The sequence below is a fragment of the Pristiophorus japonicus genome, chromosome 2 (assembly GCF_044704955.1).
Source record: "Pristiophorus japonicus isolate sPriJap1 chromosome 2, sPriJap1.hap1, whole genome shotgun sequence".
Classification (NCBI taxonomy): Eukaryota; Metazoa; Chordata; class Chondrichthyes; family Pristiophoridae; genus Pristiophorus; species Pristiophorus japonicus.
Window position 1 is genome coordinate 227,214,202 of NC_091978.1, and position 21,277 is coordinate 227,235,478.

At 44.6% G+C, this 21,277-nt stretch overlaps 1 non-coding gene across 1 annotated transcript; it reads left to right on the forward strand.

The window, feature by feature from the left end:
* The first annotated feature begins 3,643 nt into the window (after nt 1-3,643).
* Nucleotides 3,644-3,714, forward strand: trnag-gcc (transfer RNA glycine (anticodon GCC)). Its single transcript has one exon. It is a non-coding gene; the product is annotated as a tRNA-Gly (tRNA).
* The last annotated feature ends 17,563 nt before the right edge of the window (nt 3,715-21,277 follow it).

A 21,277-nucleotide genomic window follows, 5' to 3' on the forward strand; every position in this document is an offset into this window, starting at 1 on the left:
GAACTGGCATCAACAACTCTCTGTGGCAGGGAATTCCACAGGTTAACAACTCTCTGAGTGAAGAAGTTTCACCTCATCTCAGTCCTAAATGGCCTAATCCTTATCCTAAGACTGTGTCCCCTGGTTCTGGACTTCCCCAACATCGGGAACATTCTTCCCGCATCTAACCTGTCCTGTCCTGTCAGAATCTTATATGTTTCCATGAGATCCCCTCTCATCCTTCTAAATTCCAATGTATAAAGGCCAAGTTGATCCAGTCTCTCCTCATATGTCAGTCCAGTCATCCCGGGAATCAGTCTGGTTCGCTGCACTCACTCAATAGCAAGAATGTCCTTCCTCAGATTAGGAGACCAAAACTGAACACAATATTCCAGGTGAGGCTACACCAAAGCCCTGTACAACTGCAGTAAGACCTCCCTGCTCCGATACTCAAATCCCCTGACTATGAAGGCCAACATACCATTTGCCTTCTTCATCGCCTGCTGTGCCTGTATGCCAACTTTCAATGATTGATGAACCATGACACCCAGGTCTGGTTGCAACTCTCCTTTTCCTAATCTGCCGCAATTCAGATAATATTCTGTCTTCGCATTTTTGGCCCAAAGTGGATAACCTCTCATTTATCCACATTATACTGCATCTGCCATGCATTTGCCCACTCACCTAACCTGTCCAAGTCACCCTGCAGCCTCTTAGCGTCCCCCTCACAGCTCATACCGCCACCCAGTTTAGTGTCATCTGCAAACTTGGAGATATTAAACTCAATTCCTTCATCTATATCGTAAATCTTAAAGCAGGAGACTCGTCCTGTCATTTATGTTAATGCCGTCAGATCATCAGCTGTCACATGTACTTGACAAGATTTCTACTTTAATCACATTGGTGATTTATTAATATTAAAACAAAGCTCTGGTAACTCGAGACTTTTTTGCGATTCCACTGTGTTTAAACCGAACTCAGTCGTTACCATGAAATCATTCATGAGCACATAAGAACATAAGAAATAGGAGCAGGAATAGGCCATACAGCTCCTCAAGTCTACTCCACTATTCAATAAGGTCATGGCTGATCTTCGACCTCATCTCCACTTTCCCACCCGATCTCCATAATACTTGATTCTCTTAGAGTCCAAAAATCTATCGATATCAGACTGAGCAGCACAGCCCTCTGAAGTAGAGCATTCCAAAGATTCACAACCGTCTGACTGATCATGGCTAACTGGCCTGTACTTCCCTGTTTTCTTGCTCCCTCAATTCTTGAATAGCGATGTTATATTTGCTACCTTCTAATCCACTGTTGCAGAATCTCGGGAATTTTGGAAGATCACAACCAAATCACATCTATTATCACCAGAGCCACCTCTTTTAGAACCCCAGGATGGAGGCCGTCAGGACCAGGGAATTTGTTGGCTTTTAATCCCATTAATTGATCAAGTATTTTTTCTTCACTAATATTAATTACTTTAAGTTCCTCACTCTCATTAGACCCTTGATTCCCCACTATTTCTGGTATGATTTTTGTGTCTTCTACTGTGAAGACAGATACAAAATATTTGTTTAACATCGCTGCCATTTCCTTATTCCTCATTATAATTTGTCCTGTCTCTGCCTCTACTTTTGCTACTCTCTTTTTTACGGACTTGTAGAAACGTTTACAATCTATAGATATTTCTTGCAAGTTTACTCTCATTCTAATTTCTCCCTCTTAATTGTTTGGTCATCCTTTGCTGGTTTCTAAAACTAGCACACCTTTTCTGGGCAGGCTAAAATATCAGAAAAGTCAACTACAAAAACAACAACAACGTGCATTTATATAGCACCTTTAATGTAGGAAAACATCCCAAGGCTCTTCATAGTAGTGTATTAAGACATAAATTGGAGGAGGGTGGACTCACTTTACTTGTTTTCAGAGTCAATTCAGAGCTTCACAGCTGTATGTTGGTAGGAAACTGAAACTTCTTTGCCCTGGTGCTAAACCTGTAGTGTAAATAAATCACTAATCTTTAACAGCTTCCAGTACATATATCTGAGTGGTCTGTCTAATGGATTTAGTAAGACTGCTTGTTTTCTGCAGCTTTCTAGTTCTGAATGAGTCATCAGTCAAATTGGTGCAACGCAAGGAAAGTTCGAGAAGCAGAGCATTGAGTGAGTGTAAATAAGGGAGGAGGAGTTGCAGACCAGAGGGTACTGGTTACAGGACGTAGCAACATGTGGAGAAAGTATCCACACCAGTCTAGAAAACAAGCTGAAGCTGACCAATAGCGTGAAAAAAGCTAACATGACCCCCAAGATTTACAAATTCCAAACATACATCAATGAGGTGTGTGAATAATGATCCATTATTGTTATTTACATCCATCTGAAAACTGAAGTTTTATTGTAATGATTACAGGGTACCTGTTGCTGATGGGTACTTTGAGAATGTATTCAGACTACAACTGTAGTGTCAGTACGAAATGGTTTCACTTCACACTGCTGCTGCAGTTAGTGTAAATGTAGCCCAAAATCTGGAGCCAGAGCCCAAACTGACACTGGAGTGAAGCAGAGTGAGACTCGTTGGAGGAGGGAGTCTCACTTTGATTTGTTACAGAGTCAGTTCAGGCCTTCACACCTGATTTACTACACAAATTGGGGAGATTGCATACACACCAATCTAGAAAAAGGTGACAATAATGTGAAAAGAGATAAAACAACTTGTGTGACACACATTTTTTTTTGTAGGAAGGGCCTGGTTCCCCTCAAGCAATGTAAGTGTCAGCTTGGCCCAGTGGTAGCACTCTTGCCTGGGTGTTTAAAAAAAGGGAATGGGTTCAATCACATTGCTGTGGCTCTGGGGTCACACTACATAAGGTTGGCAAATTTTGTTCTCTATAGGACATTAATTAATAGACCAGTTGGCTTTTACAACTATCCAATTGTCACTTTTTAATTCTGGATTGATACAAATTCACAAACTGCCATGGCAGGGTTTGAACTCTGATACTTCAGGCTATTAGTCCAGGCTTATTAGGATTATCAGTCAAGCAACATAACCACTATGCTATCGGCACTGAAGAGAGAAAGGGTTTGGAAAATAACATATCCCGAGCGCAGCATTTTCAGAGCAGTGTGGTGGGAGGGGCAGTGGGGAAGAGAAAAGATCAGAAAGTCCAAGAAAGACACAGGGGAGTTGGGAGGCAACAACCCCAAGGTTAGCCAGGAATCCGTTCCCTGATCAAAGCTTCTTTTTTATTTCATTCGATTTATTCAACATGAAACATATTTACAACATTGTGCTCATTCCTTTGTACCATACCAGCATTCCTTTACCATCTTTTAGCTTGAGAAATGAAAGTCATTATTAAAGACAAGAAGAACTTTGTCATTATTCTGTGATATTATGTGTCCCTTACCATTCATTAGCTTGAGAATTAAAGTTTAATTTGTTGGCCATGGCATATATGAATCTACTGAAGGTCAAAAACGGGTGAAACACTGTAATCCTGAAATGATTTTCTGAATATTAATAATCTCATTGAGTGGGGAACAGGCCCGAGGGGCGAAATGGCCTGCTGGTGTTCCGATGTAACATCGGTTGAAAGGAAATGGCATCACTTCCAAGTGAATGTATTTGTTAAATGGAGAGTGAAGTTTTCCCAGTGGTTGCATTGGTGGTTCAGTGGTAGAATTCTCGCCTGCCACGCGGGAGGCCCGGGTTCGATTCCCGGCCAATGCAAGGAGCACATTTTCTTGGCCATACTGCTTCTTTGATGCCTTTATCCTTCCCCCATAAACCATGTGTTTAGCATTTTGCTGCTACAACATTTCAACATCTGCTCAATCTGGCCCTCCTGTTATTTCAATACTTAGAAACTTAGAAGTGTGACGTATTACATTTTGTTAGCAAGAATCGGGAGCTGACTTATTACTTGGAGGGTGTGAGCCTGGGTCGGGTAGAGGAGGAAAGAGATCTCAGAGTACAAATATACAAATCACTAAACGTTGGCATACTTGTTAGCAAAGATGGAAAAAAAGCAAACCTAGCACGAGTGCTTATTTTGAGAGATATAGAATTAGAAAGTGGGGACGTCTTGCTAAACCAGTATTGAATCTTGCTTAAACCACACTCAAGAATGCTGAGAGCAGTTCTGGTTACCATATTATAAAAAGGATATAGAGTCACTGGAGAGGTTGCAGAGAAAATTGACAAGGATGATACCAGAAATGCGAGGGTATACATATCAGGAAAGGAGGAACAGGCTGGGTCTCTTTTCTCTTGAAAAAAGAAGGCTGAGGGGCGACCTAACAGAGGTCTTTAAATTTATGAAAGGTTTTGATAGAGTGGATTCAGAGAGAATGGTTCCACTTGTGGGGAAGAGTAAAACTAGAGGCCATCAATATAAGATAGTCACCAAGAAATCCAATCGGGAATTCGAAGGAATTGAAAGTAATATCTCCAAGTTTGCAGATGACATTATGCTGGGTGGCAGTGTGAGCTGTGAGGAGGATGCTAGGAGGCTGCAGGGTGACTTGGACAGGTTAGGTGAGTGAGCAAATGCATGGCAGATGCAGTATAATGTAGATAAATGTGAGGTTATCCACTTTGGTGGCAAAAACAAGAAGCAGAATATTATCTGAATGGTGACAGATTAGAAAAAGGGGAGGTGCAACGAGACCTGGGTGTCATGGTACATCAGTCATTGAAAGTTGGCATGCAGGTACAGCAGGCGGTGAAGAAGGCAAATGGCATGTTGACCTTCATAACGAGAGGATTTGTGTATAGGAGCAGGGAGGTCTTACTGCAGTTATACAGGGCCTTGGTGAGGCCACTCCTTGACTATTGTGTACTGTTTCGGTCTACTAATCTGAGGAAGGACATTCTTGCTATTGAGGGAGTGCAGCGAAGGTTCACCAGAATGATTCCCGGGATGATACGACTGACATATGAAGAAAGACTGGATCGACTAGGCTTATATTCCTTGGAATTTACAAAAAAGAAAGGGGATCTCATAGAAATATATAAAATTCTGACGGGATTGGGCAGGTGAGATGCAGGAAGAATGTTCCCGATGTTGGGGAAGTCCAGAACCAGGGGTCACAGTCCAAGGATAAGTGGTAAGCCATTTAGGACCGAGACGATGAAATACTTCTTTACTCAGAGAATTGTGAACCTGTGATATTCTCTACAACAGAAAGTTGTTGAGGTCAGTTCGTTAGATATATTCAAAAGGGAGTTAGATGTGGCCCTTGCAGCTAAAGGGATCAAGGGGTATGGAGAGAAAGGAGGAATGGGGTACTGAAGTTGCATGATCAGCCATGATCACATACAATGGTGGTGCAGGCTCGAAGGGCCGAATGGCCTACTCCTGCAACTATTTTCTATGTTTCTAAGTTTCTATGTTTCAGCAGAAACTTCTTTGCCCAAAGAGTGCTGAGATTGTGCAACTCGGGACCACAGGGAATGGTTGAAGCGAATAGTATACATGCATTTAAGGGGAGGGTAGGCAAGCATATGAGGGAGAAGGGAATAGAGGTTTTTGCTGATAGATTTAGATGAAGAAAAACGGGAGGATGCTTAAGTGGAGCATAATCGCCGGCATGGACTGGTAAGGCCGAATGGCCTGTTTATTTGCCGTATATCCTATGTAAACCTATATCATCCTACAAACACAGACTAGAAACATAGAAAATAGGTGCAGGAGTAGGCCATTCGGCCCTTCGAACCTGCACCACTATTCAATAAGATCATTCCCTCAGTACCCCTTTCCTGCTTTCTCTCCATACCCCTTCATCCCCTTAGCTGTAAGGGCCACATCTAACTCCCTCTTGAATATATCCACTGAACTGGCATTAACAACTCTCTGCGGCAGGGAATTCCACAGGTTAACAACTCTCTGAGTGAAGAAGTTTCTCCTCATCTCAGTCCTAAATGGCCTACCCCTTTTCCTAAGACTGTGTACCCTGGTTCTGGACTTCCCCAACATCGGGAACATTCTACCCGCATCTAACCTGTCCTGTCCTTTCAAAATCTTATATGTTTCTATGAGATCCCCTCTCATCCTTCTAAATTCCAATGTATAAATGCCCAGTTGATCCAGTCTCTCCTCATATGTCAGTCTAGCCATCCTGGGAATCAGTCTGGTTCGCTGTACTCACTCAAGAGCAAGAACGTCCTTCCTCAGATTAGGAGACCAAAACTGAACACAATATTCCAGGGGAGGCCACACCAAGGCCCTGTACAACTGCAGTAAGACCTCCCTGCTCCTATACTCAAATCCCCTGGCTATGAAGGCCAACATACCATTTGCCTTCTTCGCAGCCTGCTGTGCCTGTATGCCAACTTTCAATGACTGATGAACCATGACACCCAGGTCAAGTTGCACCTCCCCTTTTCCTAATCTGCCGCAATTCAGATAATATTCTGTCTTTGCATTTTTGGCCCCAAAGTGGATAACCTCACATTTATCCACATTATACTGCATCTGCCATGCATTTGCCCACTCACCTAACCTGTCCAAGTCACCCTGCAGCCTCTTAGCGTCACCCTCACAGCACACACCACCACCCAGTTTAGTGTCATCTGCAAACTTGGAGATATTACACTCAATTCCTTCATCTAAATCATAAATCTTAAAACAGGATACTCGTCCTGTCATTTATGTTAATGCCGTCAGATCATCAGCTCTCACATGTACTTTACAAAATTTCTACTTTAATCACATTGGTGATTTATTAATATTAAAACAAAGCTCTGGTAACTCGAGACTTTTTTGAGGTTCCACTGTGTTTAAACCGAACTCAGTCGTTACCATGAAATCATTCATGAGCACATAAGAACATAAGAAATAGGAGCAGGAATAGGCTATACAGCTCCTCAAGCCTACTCCACTATTCAATAAGGTCATGGCTGATCTTCGACCTCATCTCCACTTTCCCACCCGATCTCCATAATACTTGATTCTCTTAGAGTCCAAAAATCTATCAATATCAGGCTGAGCAGCACAGCCGTCTGGAGTACAGCATTCCACAGATTCACAACCGTCTGACTGATCATGGCTAACTGGCCTGTACTTCTCTGTTTTCTCGCTCCCTCAATTCTTGAATAGCGATGTTATATTTGCTACCTTCTAATCAACTGTTACAGAATCTCAGGAATTTTGGAAGATCACAACCAATGCATCTACTATCACTGCAGTCACCTCTTTTAGAACCCTAGGATGGGGGCCATCAGGACCAGGGAATTTGTTGGCTTTTAATCCCATTAATTGATCAAATACTTTTTCTTTACTAATATTAATTCCTTTAAGTTCCTCACTCTCATTAGACCCTAGATTCCCCCTATTTCGGGTATGATTTTTGTGTCTTCTACTGTGAAGACAGATACAAAATATTTGTTTAACATCTCTGCCATTTCCTTATTCCTCATTATAATTTGTCCTGTCTCTGCCTCTAAGGGACCCACAATTACTTTTGCTACTCTCTTTTTTACGTACTTATAGAAGCGTTTACAATCTATAGATATTTCTTGCAAGTTTACTCTCATTCTAATTTCTCCCTCTTAATTGTTTGGTCATCCTTTGCTGGTTTCTAAAACTAGCGCACCTTTTCTGGGCAGGCTAAAATATCAAACAGTCAACTACAAAAACAACAACAACGTGCATTTATATAGCACCTTTAAAGTACGAAAACATCCCAAGGCTCTTCATAGTAGTGTATTAAGATATAAATTGGAGGACACACATTACTTGTTTTCAGAGTCAATTCAGAGCTTAGAAACATAGAAACATAGAAAATAGGTGCAGGACTAGGCCATTCAGCCCTTCTAGCCTGCACCGCCATTCAATGAGTTCATGGCTGAACATGAAACTTCAGTACCCCCTTCCTGCTTTCTCGCCATACCCCTTGATCCCCCTAGTTGTAAGGACTTCATCGAACTCCCTTTTGAATATATTTAGTGAATTGGCCTCAACTACTTCCTGTGGTAGATAATTCCACAGGTTCACCACTCTCTGGGTGAAGAAGTTTCTCCTCATCTCGGTCCTAAATAGCTTACCCCTTATCTTTAGACTGTGACCCCTGGTTCTGGACTTCCCCAACATTGGGAACATTCTTCCTGCATCTAACCTGTCTAAACCCGTCAGAATTTTAAACGTTTCTATGAGGTCCCCTCTCATTCTTCTGAACTCCAGTGAATACAAGCCCAGTTGATCCAGTCTTTCTTGATAGGTCAGTCCCACCATCCTGGGAATCAGTCTGGTTCGCTGTACTCACTCAAGAGCAAGAACGTCCTTCCTCAGATTAGGAGACCAAAACTGAACACAATATTCCAGGGGAGGCCACACCAAGGCCCTGTACAACTGCAGTAAGACCTCCCTGCTCCTATACTCAAATCCCCTGGCTATGAAGGCCAACATACCATTTGCCTTCTTCGCAGCCTGCTGTGCCTGTATGCCAACTTTCAATGACTGATGAACCATGACACCCAGGTCAAGTTGCACCTCCCCTTTTCCTAATCTGCCGCAATTCAGATAATATTCTGTCTTTGCATTTTTGGCCCCAAAGTGGATAACCTCACATTTATCCACATTATACTGCATCTGCCATGCATTTGCCCACTCACCTAACCTGTCCAAGTCACCCTGCAGCCTCTTAGCGTCACCCTCACAGCACACACCACCACCCAGTTTAGTGTCATCTGCAAACTTGGAGATATTACACTCAATTCCTTCATCTAAATCATAAATCTTAAAACAGGATACTCGTCCTGTCATTTATGTTAATGCCGTCAGATCATCAGCTCTCACATGTACTTTACAAAATTTCTACTTTAATCACATTGGTGATTTATTAATATTAAAACAAAGCTCTGGTAACTCGAGACTTTTTTGAGGTTCCACTGTGTTTAAACCGAACTCAGTCGTTACCATGAAATCATTCATGAGCACATAAGAACATAAGAAATAGGAGCAGGAATAGGCTATACAGCTCCTCAAGCCTACTCCACTATTCAATAAGGTCATGGCTGATCTTCGACCTCATCTCCACTTTCCCACCCGATCTCCATAATACTTGATTCTCTTAGAGTCCAAAAATCTATCAATATCAGGCTGAGCAGCACAGCCGTCTGGAGTACAGCATTCCACAGATTCACAACCGTCTGACTGATCATGGCTAACTGGCCTGTACTTCTCTGTTTTCTCGCTCCCTCAATTCTTGAATAGCGATGTTATATTTGCTACCTTCTAATCAACTGTTACAGAATCTCAGGAATTTTGGAAGATCACAACCAATGCATCTACTATCACTGCAGTCACCTCTTTTAGAACCCTAGGATGGGGGCCATCAGGACCAGGGAATTTGTTGGCTTTTAATCCCATTAATTGATCAAATACTTTTTCTTTACTAATATTAATTCCTTTAAGTTCCTCACTCTCATTAGACCCTAGATTCCCCCTATTTCGGGTATGATTTTTGTGTCTTCTACTGTGAAGACAGATACAAAATATTTGTTTAACATCTCTGCCATTTCCTTATTCCTCATTATAATTTGTCCTGTCTCTGCCTCTAAGGGACCCACAATTACTTTTGCTACTCTCTTTTTTACGTACTTATAGAAGCGTTTACAATCTATAGATATTTCTTGCAAGTTTACTCTCATTCTAATTTCTCCCTCTTAATTGTTTGGTCATCCTTTGCTGGTTTCTAAAACTAGCGCACCTTTTCTGGGCAGGCTAAAATATCAAACAGTCAACTACAAAAACAACAACAACGTGCATTTATATAGCACCTTTAAAGTACGAAAACATCCCAAGGCTCTTCATAGTAGTGTATTAAGATATAAATTGGAGGACACACATTACTTGTTTTCAGAGTCAATTCAGAGCTTAGAAACATAGAAACATAGAAAATAGGTGCAGGACTAGGCCATTCAGCCCTTCTAGCCTGCACCGCCATTCAATGAGTTCATGGCTGAACATGAAACTTCAGTACCCCCTTCCTGCTTTCTCGCCATACCCCTTGATCCCCCTAGTTGTAAGGACTTCATCGAACTCCCTTTTGAATATATTTAGTGAATTGGCCTCAACTACTTCCTGTGGTAGATAATTCCACAGGTTCACCACTCTCTGGGTGAAGAAGTTTCTCCTCATCTCGGTCCTAAATAGCTTACCCCTTATCTTTAGACTGTGACCCCTGGTTCTGGACTTCCCCAACATTGGGAACATTCTTCCTGCATCTAACCTGTCTAAACCCGTCAGAATTTTAAACGTTTCTATGAGGTCCCCTCTCATTCTTCTGAACTCCAGTGAATACAAGCCCAGTTGATCCAGTCTTTCTTGATAGGTCAGTCCCACCATCCCGGGAATCAGTCTGGTGAATCTTCGCTGCACTCCCTCAATAGCAAGAATGTCCTTCCTCAGGTTAGGAGACCAAAACTGTACACAATACTCCAGGTGTGGCCTCACCAAGGCCCTGTACAACTGTAGCAACACCTCCCTGCCCCTGTACTCAAATCCCCTCGCTATGAAGGCCAACATGCCATGTGCTTTCTTAACCGCCTGCTGTACCTGCATGCCAACCTTCAATGACTGATGTACCATGACACCCAGGTCTCGTTGCACCTTCCCTTTTCCTAATCTGTCACCATTCAGATAATAGTCTGTCTCTCTGTTTTTACCACCAAAGTGGATAACCTCACATTTATCCACATTATACTTCATCTGCCATTCATTTGCCCACTCACCTAACCTATCCAAGTCACTCTGCAGCCTTATAGCATCCTCCTCGCAGCTCACATTGCCACCCAACTTAGTGTCATCCGCAAATTTGGAGATACTACATTTAATCCCCTCGTCTAAATCATCAATGTACAATGTAAACAGCTGGGGCCCCAGCACAGAACCTTGCGGTACCCCACTAGTCACTGCCTGCCATTCTGAAAAGTACCCTTTTACTCCTACTCTTTGCTTCCTGTCTGACAACCAGTTCTCAATCCACGTCAGCACACTACCCCCAATCCCATGTGCTTTAACTTTGCACATTAATCTCTTGTGTGGGACCTTGTTGAAAGCCTTCTGAAAGTCCAAATATACCACATCAACTGGTTCTCCTTTGTCCACTTTACTGGAAACTTCCTCAAAAAATTCCAGAAGATTTGTCAAGCATGATTTCCCTTTCACAAATCCATGCTGACTTGGACTTATCATGTCACCATTTTCCAAATGCGCTGCTATGACATCCTTAATAATTGATTCCATCATTTTACCCACTACTGAGGTCAGGCTGACCGGTCTATAATTCCCTGTTTTCTCTCTCCCTCCTTTTTTAAAAAGTGGGGTTACATTGGCTACCCTCCACTCGATAGGAACTGATCCAGGATCAATGGAATGTTGGAAAATGACTGTCAATGCATCCACTATTTCCAAGGCCACCTCCTTAAGTACTCTGGGATGCAGTCCATCAGGCCCTGGGGCTTTATCGGCCTTCAATCCCATCAATTTCCACAACACAATTTCCCGACTAATAAAGATTTCCCTCAGTTCCTCCTCCTTACTAGACCCTCTGACCCCTTTTATATCTGGAAGGTTGTTTGTGTCCTCCTTAGTGAATACCGAACCAAAGTACTTGTTCAATTGGTCTGCCATTTCTTTGTTCCCCGTTATGACTTCCCCTGATTCTGACTGCAGGGGACCTACGTTTGTCTTTACTAACCTTTTTCTCTTTACATACCTATAGAAACTTTTGCAATCCGCCTTAATGTTCCCTGCAAGCTTCTTCTCGTACCCCATTTTCCCTGCTCTAATCAAACCCTTTGTCCTCCTCTGCTGAGTTCTAAATTTCTCCCAGTCCCCGGGTTCGCTGCTATTTCTGGCCAATTTCTATGCCACTTCCTTGGCTTTAATACTATCCCTGATTTCCCTAGATAGCCACGGTTGAGCCACCTTCCCTTTTTTATTTTTACGCCAGACAGGAATGTACAATTGTTGTAGTTCATCCATGCGGTCTCTAAATGTCTGCCATTGCCCAGCCACAGTCAACCCCTTAAGTATCATTCGCCAATCTATCCTAGCCAATTCACGCCTCATACCTTCAAAGTTACCCTTCTTTAAGTTCTGGACCATGGTCTCTGAATTAACTGTTTCATTCTCCATCCTAATGCAGAATTACACCATATTATGGTCACTCTTCCCCAAGGGGTCTCGCACAACGAGATTGCTAATTAATCCTCTCTCATTACACAACACCCAGTCTAAAATGTCCTCCGCCCTAGTTGGTTCCTCGACATATTGGTCTAGAAAACCATCCCTTATGCACTCCAGGAAATCCTCCTCCACCGTATTGCTTCCAGTTTGGCTAGCCCAATCTATGTTCATATTAAAGTCACCCATTATAACTGCTGCACCTTTATTGCATGCACCCCTAATTTCCTGTTTGATGCCCTCCCCAACATCACTACTACTGTTTGGAGGTCTGTACACAACTCCCACTAACGTTTTTTGCCCTTTGGTGTTCTGCAGCTCTACCCATATAGATTCCACATCATCCAAGCTAATGTCTTTCCTAACTATTGCATTAATCTCCTCTTTAACCAGCAATGCTACCCCACCTCCTTTTCCTTTTATTCTATCCTTCCTGAATGTTGAATACCCCTGGATGTTGAGTTCCCAGCCCTAATCATCCTGGAGCCACGTCTCCGTAATCCCAATCACATCATATTTGTTAACATCTATTTGCACAGTTAATTCATCCACCTTATTGCGGATACTCCTTGCATTAAGACACAAAGCCTTCAGGCTTGTTTTTTTAGCACCCTTTGTCCTTTTAGAATTTTGCTGTACAGTGGCCCTTTTTGTTCTTTGCCTTGGGTTTCTCTGCCCTCCACTTTTCCTCATCTCCTTTCTGTCTTTTGCTTTTGCTCCTTTTTGTCTCCCTCTGTCTCCCTGCATTGGTTCCCATCCCCCTGCCATATTAGTTTAATTCCTCCCCAACAGCACTAGCAAACACTCCCCCTAGGACATTGGTTCCGGTCCTGCCCAGGTGCAGACCGTCCGGTTTGTACTGGTCCCACCTCCCCCAGAACCGGTTCCAATGCCCCAGGAATTTTAATCCCTCCCTGCTGCACCACTGCTCAAGCCACGTATTCATCTGAGTTATCCTGCGATTCCTATTCTGACTAGCACGTGGCACTGGTTGCAATCAAGGAGGAGATCCTCGGTACAGAGTATGTTCCCTTAAAAAAAAAGGTGGGGCTAACAAATCTAGAGCCCCCTGGATGTCAAGAGACATACAGGGTAAGATAAAGAAAAAAAAGTGTAGCTCATGACAGATACCGAGAACTCAACATTGCAGAAACTCTAGAGGAGTATAAGAAGTGCAGGGGTGCAATTAAAAAAGATATCAAGAAAACAAAGAGAGAGCATGAAAGAATGTTGGCAAGTAAAATAAGTGAAAATCCAAAGATGTTTTCTAAATACATTAAGAGTAAGAGGATAGCTAGAGAAAGAGTGGGGCCTATTAGAGACCATAAAGAAATCTGTGCGTGGAGACAGAGGACGTGGGTATGATTCTTAATAAAAACTTTGCATCTGTTTTCACAAAAGAGAGGGGCAATGCAGGCTTTGCAATGAGGGAAGAGGTGTGTGAAATATTACTCGAGATAAACATAGTGAGAAAGGAAGCAACTTTGAAAGTGGATAAATCCCCAGGCCTGGATGAAATGTATCCCAGGCTGTTAAGAGAAGCAATCAATCAATCATAGGCGATCCTTCGAAACAAGGATGACTTGCTTCCACGCCAAAAAAGGATGAGTTCACAGGTGTTTCAAGGACAGAAGATGCCTGTACGTGGATGTTTTTTAACATGTGGTGGCCGTTGCACACCAGCCACCACACGGGCTTGACAGAGCTAGGTCTTAGTCCAGTGGCAAGGATTAGCCAAGGCGACTTGAGACCAGCTGTCCTGCACGGACCTAGTGCGCACACATATCTCAGTGTGGGCTGGCTCGTGCTGCCCCTGGGCCCCTGGCCCCTAATTCACACCTCCCCTGGGCCCCGATTACGTCCCTCTACGTTCTCTCGCCGCTCCTGCTGTAAATGCGCACGCTCCAATCACCGACCTGGACCTTGATGACGTCAATCTTCGCTGCTGTCGCCCTCCTGCACCAGCTTATGCTGCTCCCTGAAGTAGTATACCTCCACGTTGCTCCTTTTATGGCCCTGACCTGCCGCTGGTATTCTCACGATGGTCGGGGCCTTCACGCTGCTCCACGAGGCCTCCACGCTGCTTGTTTTATGGCCCTGACCTGCCACTAGTGTTCTCACACAAGAGAAGCAACAGAGGAAATAGCAGAGGACCTGACTATCATTTTCCAATCCTCTCTGGTGTGGTGCCAGAAGACTGGAGGACTGCTAATGTTGTACCTTTGTTTAAAAAGGGAGAAAAAGATAAACCGAGTAATTGCAGGCCAGTCAACCTAACCTCGGTGGTGGGAAAACTATTGGAAAAAATCCTGACGGACAGGATAAGTCTTAATTTGGAAAGACATGGATTAATCAAGGACAGTCAGCATGGATTTGTTAAGGGAAGGACATGTCTGACTAACTTGAGCTAATTTTTCGAAGAGTTAACCAGGAGGGTCAATGAGGGCAGTGCGTATGATGTAATGCATATGGATTTTAGCAAAGCTTTTGATAAGGTCCCACAGGGCAGACAAAAGTAATAGCCCATGGGATCCAGGGCAAAGTGGCAAGTTGCATCCAAAATTGCTTCAGAGGCAGGAAGCAAAGGGTAATGGTTGATGGGTGTTTTTGTGACTGGAAGGCTGTAACCAGTGGGCTATTGCAGGCCTCAGTGCTGGATCCCTTGCCTTTTGTGGTATATATCAATGACTTGGGGCTAGACTTTCCACTTAGGTCGCTAGTACCCAAAAAATGGGCAAAGTTCCAGCCTTAGCGATATTTCAGCCTTCATGATCGCTAAGATCTGGACAGGGCTCGGAACCTGCGCCCCTTTTAAAGTCTCTCCAGTTGGGGGGAGCTGCCCTTGCTCATTGTCTGCCCTGGGACACTTTGGGACATTTTAGCTCCTGTCATTGCTGAGTTCACCAGCTATCCTGATTCCCACCACTTCAGGGGGCCCTTCAATGGAGAGTGTAATCAAAATAAATGTTTGTATTAAGCATTAGATCCTAAACACGATCTTTGTTACAACCATGCATCAATTGTGGATATAAACCCGATTAGCATATAATGTTGGAGACTGCTGTCTTTCCATGATAGTACCTAGTCAATTAGCTTATGCCATGCTCTTGTCATGTTTGCAGAGGAAGTTATCGAAGAATTGGGCTGAGCGCTGGTGCAACGGAGGAGGCCCTGCCCAGCTCAGCATCCTCACCAAGTTGGAGGAACACGCTGCGGCACTGGTCAGAAGCCACACTCGGTCGGCCACCCGTGGTGAGGCAGAGCCGTTGCTTGCGTCACGTGAGTAATGCGTCAAGCAGTGTTAAAGTAATGTAACTATTGTGTTCAGAATAACTCCACAAGACTGTGTTGTAAGCTCAAACCATTGTGACCTTGATCTCTTTAATGTAACTCCAAAGTGAGGAAGCGGCATGGTGGATTGCCATTTATACCTGCTTGCCAGGGTGCACAGGTGACCCTTAGGTCTCCCACAGGTGTGCCCCCTGGTGGCAAGTCTTACACATTGGTGAGCTTTGCATACATAACATCACTCCCCCTCCAATGTCTTATGTACAAGTTATTCTTGCACTGCGCTGGCATACGAAGGAGGAGCAGCACTACTACAATAAATGAGACCAAGAGATGTTACATAATAATGCATCACACATATGTACATATGGTAGTAAATTCAAGTTGAAATTCAGTGACCTGGAGAACTGTGGAGGCTGGATCAGTCGGAGAAAGACAGAATGATAAGGGAGCAAACATTTATGGGGAGCGGACAGAGAAGGGGACAGATGGCCTGCTCTTATTCTTATCTCTTATGTTGTCAACCTGAGAGTAGCACAGAGGCTGCATTTGAATCAGGTTAGCTGCATGCATAACATGACATCATTCGTATATTATAATGAAATTACGTTACTGTTATGTATGCAAACCTCACCAATGTACAAGACTTGCCACCAGGGGACACATCTGTGGGAGACCCAAGGGTCACCTGTACACCCTGGGCAAGCAGGTATAAAAGGCAATCCACCATGCTGCTTCCTCACTTTGGAGTTACATTAAAGAGACCAAGGTCACAATGGTTTGAGCTTACAACACAGTCTTGTGGAGTTATTCTGAATATAATAATTGGCGACGAGTTACAGATCACGAACTTTCAAGCGGTAATGGCTGCCGTTGGTATTCTTGAGAGATTTGTTGAGGGTGATGATTGGGAAGCCTTCGTTGAGCGTCTCGACCAGTACTTCGTGGCCAATGAGCTGGACATGGCCGAGACAGCGGTCAAGCACAGGGCGATTCTCCTCACCGTATGTGGGTCTTCGATATGTGGCCTCATCAAAAATCCGCTGGCACCGGTCAAACCAACGGACAAGACTTATACAGAGCTGTGCACGCTGGTTCGGGAACACCTCAAGCCGAAGGAGAGCATCCTAATGGCCAGGTCTCACTTTTACACGCACCATCGCTCCGAGGGCCAGAACGTGGCGAGCTTTGTCGCCGACCTAAGACGCCTTGCGGGACAATGTGAATTTGCCGGATCTTTGGAGGGAATGTTGCGGGACTTTTTCATGCTTGGAATCAGCCACGAGGTCATTCTTTGCAAACTGCTGTCTGCTGAATCCCTAGATCTGGACAAGGCCATCACGATAGCCCAGGCTTTCATATCCATGAGTGGCAAAACAAAACAGATATCTTCACAGCATCAAAGCTCACTGGCAAGTACTGTGCATAAAATAATGCCTTCAACAGGCAGAACTGTACATGGCAGGGCCTACACGACCGCATAGGCCAAGCCTAAGGTGACTCAGAGGCCACTGTGGGGTGTGAATGCATATCCATTAACACCATGTTGGCGCTGCGGGGGCAGTCATAGAGCCCATCAATGTCGATTCAAGCACTATGTGTGCAAGGGCTGTCGAACAATGGGGCACCTCCAGCGAATGTGCAAACGACCTCTGACTCAGCACGTGGCAGAGTCAGCAGAGGACAACCGATTCACGCGGTTCACGCTGAACGAGCTAGAGAGGCAACTCAATCTGAGGATGAAGAGGAAGTGTATGGGGTACACACCTTCACCACCAAAAGCCCTCCGATAATGTTAAAAGTTAAACTTAACGGCATTCCAATCTCCATGGAATTGGACACAGGGGCGAGTCAATCAATCATGAGCCAGAAGGCTTTTGAGAAACTGCGGGGCAGCAAGACACAGAGGTCAAAATTGAACCCGATTCACACAACGCTGCGCACTTACACCAAAGAACTCATACCTGTTATCGGCAGTGAAAGTATCATACGACGGAATGGTGCATGATTTACCACTATGGATTGTACCAGGCGATGGCCCAACGCTGTTCGGCAGAAGCTGGCTAGGAAAGATCCGATGGAACTGGGACGACATCAAAGCACTGTCTTCGGTGGATGACGCCTCGTGCGCCCAGATGCTAAATGAATCCCCGGCATTATTTGAGCCAGGCATCGGCAATTTCACAGGCGTCAAAGTGCAGATCCATCTTGTTCCTGGGACACAGCCCGTTCATCACAAGGCCCGAGCAGTCCCATATATGATGCGAGAGAAAGTCGAGATCGAGCTGGACAGACTTCAACGAGAGGGAATCAAATCGCCAGTCGAGTTCAACGAGTGGGTTAGTAAAATCGTACCAGTGCTAAAGAGCGATGGGACGATCAGAATCTGCGGGGACTACAAGGTGACAATCAACCGAGTCTCGTTACAGGACCAGTACCCACTACCTAAAGTGGAGGACATATTCGCAACGCTAGCAGGGGGAAAGTCATTCACCAAGCTAGATCTAACCTCTGCTTACGTGACACAGGAGCTGGCTGAACCGTCAAAGAAATTGACGCGTATCAACTCGCACAAAGGACTGTTCGTGTATGACAGATGCCCCTTTGGGATTCGCTCGACTGTGGCCATCTTCCAGAGGAACATGGAGAGTCTGCTGAAATCGGTTCCCTGCACCGTTGTGTTCCAAGACGACATCTTGATCACTAGTTGCAGCACCACTGAACACTTGCACAACCTGGAAGAGGCTCTAAAGTGACTGGCCAGAGTGGGACTCAGGCTGAAACGCTCCAAGTGTGTTTTCCTGGTGCCAGAGGTCAAATTTCTGGGGAGAAAGATTGCGGCAGACGGCATCAGACCCATGGACTCCAAGACAGAGACCATTAAGAATGCACCCAGACCACAGAATGTGATGGAGCTGCGTTCGTTCCTGGAACTCCTCAACTATTTTGGTAACTTTCTACCGGGATTGAGCACTTTGCTGGAACCCTTGCATTTATTGCTATGCACGGGTGCTGACTGGGTTTGGGGTAAACCCCAAGAGACAGCCTTTAATAAGGCCAGAAAACTGCTATGCTCTAACAAGTTACGTATTGTATGACCTATGTAAATGTTTAGTACTAGCTTGTGATGCGTCGTCGTATGGGGTCGGTTGTGTGTTACAGCAAGCAAACATGTCAGGCAAACTGCAACCGGTTGCATATACGTCCAGAAGTGTATCCAAGGCTGAAAGAGCCTACAGTATGGTTGAGAAAGAAGTGTTAGCATGTGTATACGGGGTTAAGAAAATGCACTAATACTTATTTGGTCTCCGGTTCGAGATCGAAACAGGCCACAAACCGCTTACTTCACTGCTCTCAGAAAGCAAAGGTATCAACACCAATGCTTCGTCCCGCATCCAAAGATGGGCACTAACATTGTCTGCGTATGACTATGTAATCCGCCACAGACCAGGTACTGAGAACTGCGCTGATGCCCTCAGTCAACTACCATTGCCCACCACTGGGGTGGAAATGGCGCAACCCACAGCCTTGTTTCTGGTAATGGATGCTTTTGAGAGCGAGGGGTCACCCGTCACGGCTCTCCAGATCAGGACCTGGACTAGCCAAGACTCTGTGCTATCACTAGGAAAAAGCTGCATCCTTAATGGGAGCTGATCGGCAGTTCCCGGAGAAATGCAAGATGAAATTAAGCCGTTCCACCGACGTAAAGATTGTCTCCTATGGGGGAATCGTGTGGTTTTGCCAAAAAAACGCAGGTAAACGTTTATACGCGACCTACACAATACAATTCGTCTGACATTTCTTTGTTCACCATTATAAATTCACCTGAATCTGACTGCACGTTTGTCTTCACTAATCTTTTTGCTCTTCACATATCTATAGAAGCTTTTGCAGTCAGTTTTTATGTTCCCAGCAAGCTTCCTCTCATACTCTATTTCCCCCCTCCTAATTAAACCTTTTTCCTCCTCTGCTGAATTATAAAATTCTCCCAGTCCTCAGGTTTGCTGCTTTTGATGGGATTGGGAGCTGATGGGTCCCCGGGGCCTGGTGGTCTGCATCCCAGAGTGCTTGGGGAGGTGGCCCTGTAAATAGTGGATGCATTGGTAATCATTTTCCAACATTCTATTGACTCTGGATCAGTTCCTATGGACTGGAGGGTATCTAATGTAGCACCACTTTTTAAGAAAGGAGGAAGAGAGAAAACAGGTAATTATAGACCAGTTAGCCTGACATCAGTAGTAGGGAAAATGTTGGAATCAATTATTAAAGATGAAATAGCAGCGCATTTGGAAAGCAGTGACAGGATCGGTCCAGGTCAGCATGGGTTTATGAAGGGGGAATCATGCTTGAGAAATCTTCTGGAATTTTTTGAGGATGTAACTAGTAAAGTGGACAAGGGAGAATCAGTGGATGTGGTGTATTTCGACTTTCAAAAGGCTTTTTGAAGGTCCCACACAAGAGATTGGTGTGCAAAATCAAAGCACATGGTATTGGGGGTAATATACTGATGTGGATAGAGAACTGCTTAGCAGACAGGAAGCAGAGAGTCGGGATAAATGGGTCCTTTTCAGAATGGCAGGTGTCATGTATTTCACCATCTTGCAATGGCAATAGTTATGTAACTGTAACTCATGCACACTGTACCTGTACCCCTGAAATGCACACCCTGACCACAGGGGGTGAACTTGCGGGAGACACTCCTCACCTGGTCTTCCAGGTATAAAAGGGGAGGTCCCACCCAGGGTCAGCACTCTTTGGTCCTGGGAATAAAGTGAAGGTCACAGAGTGACCATGTCTGATATATACATGCCTCGTGTGAGTTTGTAACAAGGTGCAGAGACACTTCAGCAGGCAGTGACTAGTGGAGTGCCGCAGGATTCAGTGCTGGGACTCCAGCTCTTTACAATATACATCAATGATTTAGATGAAGGAAATGAGTGTAATATCTCCAAGTTTGCAGATGACACTAAACTGGGTGGCGGTGTGAGCTGGGAGGGGGACGCTAAATGGCTGCAGGGTGACTTGGACAGGTTAGATGAATGGGCAAATGCATGGCAGATGTAGTATAATGTGGATAAACGTGAGGCTATCCACTTTGGGGGCAAAAATGCGAAGATAGAATATTATCTGAACGGCAGATTAGGAAAAGGGGAGTGCAACGAGACCAGGGTGTCATGGTTCATCAGTCATTGAAAGTTGGCATGCAGGTACAGCAGACGGTGAAGAAGGCAAATGGTATTTTGGCCTTCATAGCTAGGGGATTTGAGTATAGGAGCAGGGAGGTCTTACTGCAGTTGTACAGGGCCTTGGTGAGGCCTCACCTGGAATATTATGTTCAGTTTTCAGATCTGAGGAAGGACGTTCTTGCTATTGAGGGAGTGCAGCGAAGGTTTGCCAGACTGATTCCCAGGATAGCTGGACTGACATATGAGGAGAGACTGGATCAACTGGGCCTTTATACATTGGTGTTTAGAAGGATGAGAGGGGATCTCAGAGAAACATATAAGATTCTGACGGGACGGGACAGGTTAGATGCAGGTAGAATGTTCCTGATGTTGGGGAAGTCCAGAACCAGGGGACACAGTCTTAGGATAAGGGGTAGGCCATTTAGGACTGAGATGAGGAGAAACTTCTTCACTCAGAGAATTGTTAACCTGTGGAATTCCCTGCCGCAGAGAGTTGTTGATGCCAGTTCATTGGATATATTCAAGAGGGAGTTAGATATGGCCCTTACGGCTAAAGGGATCAAGGGGTATGGAGAGAAAGCAGGAAAGGGGTACTGAGGGAATGATCAGCCATGATCTTATTGAATGG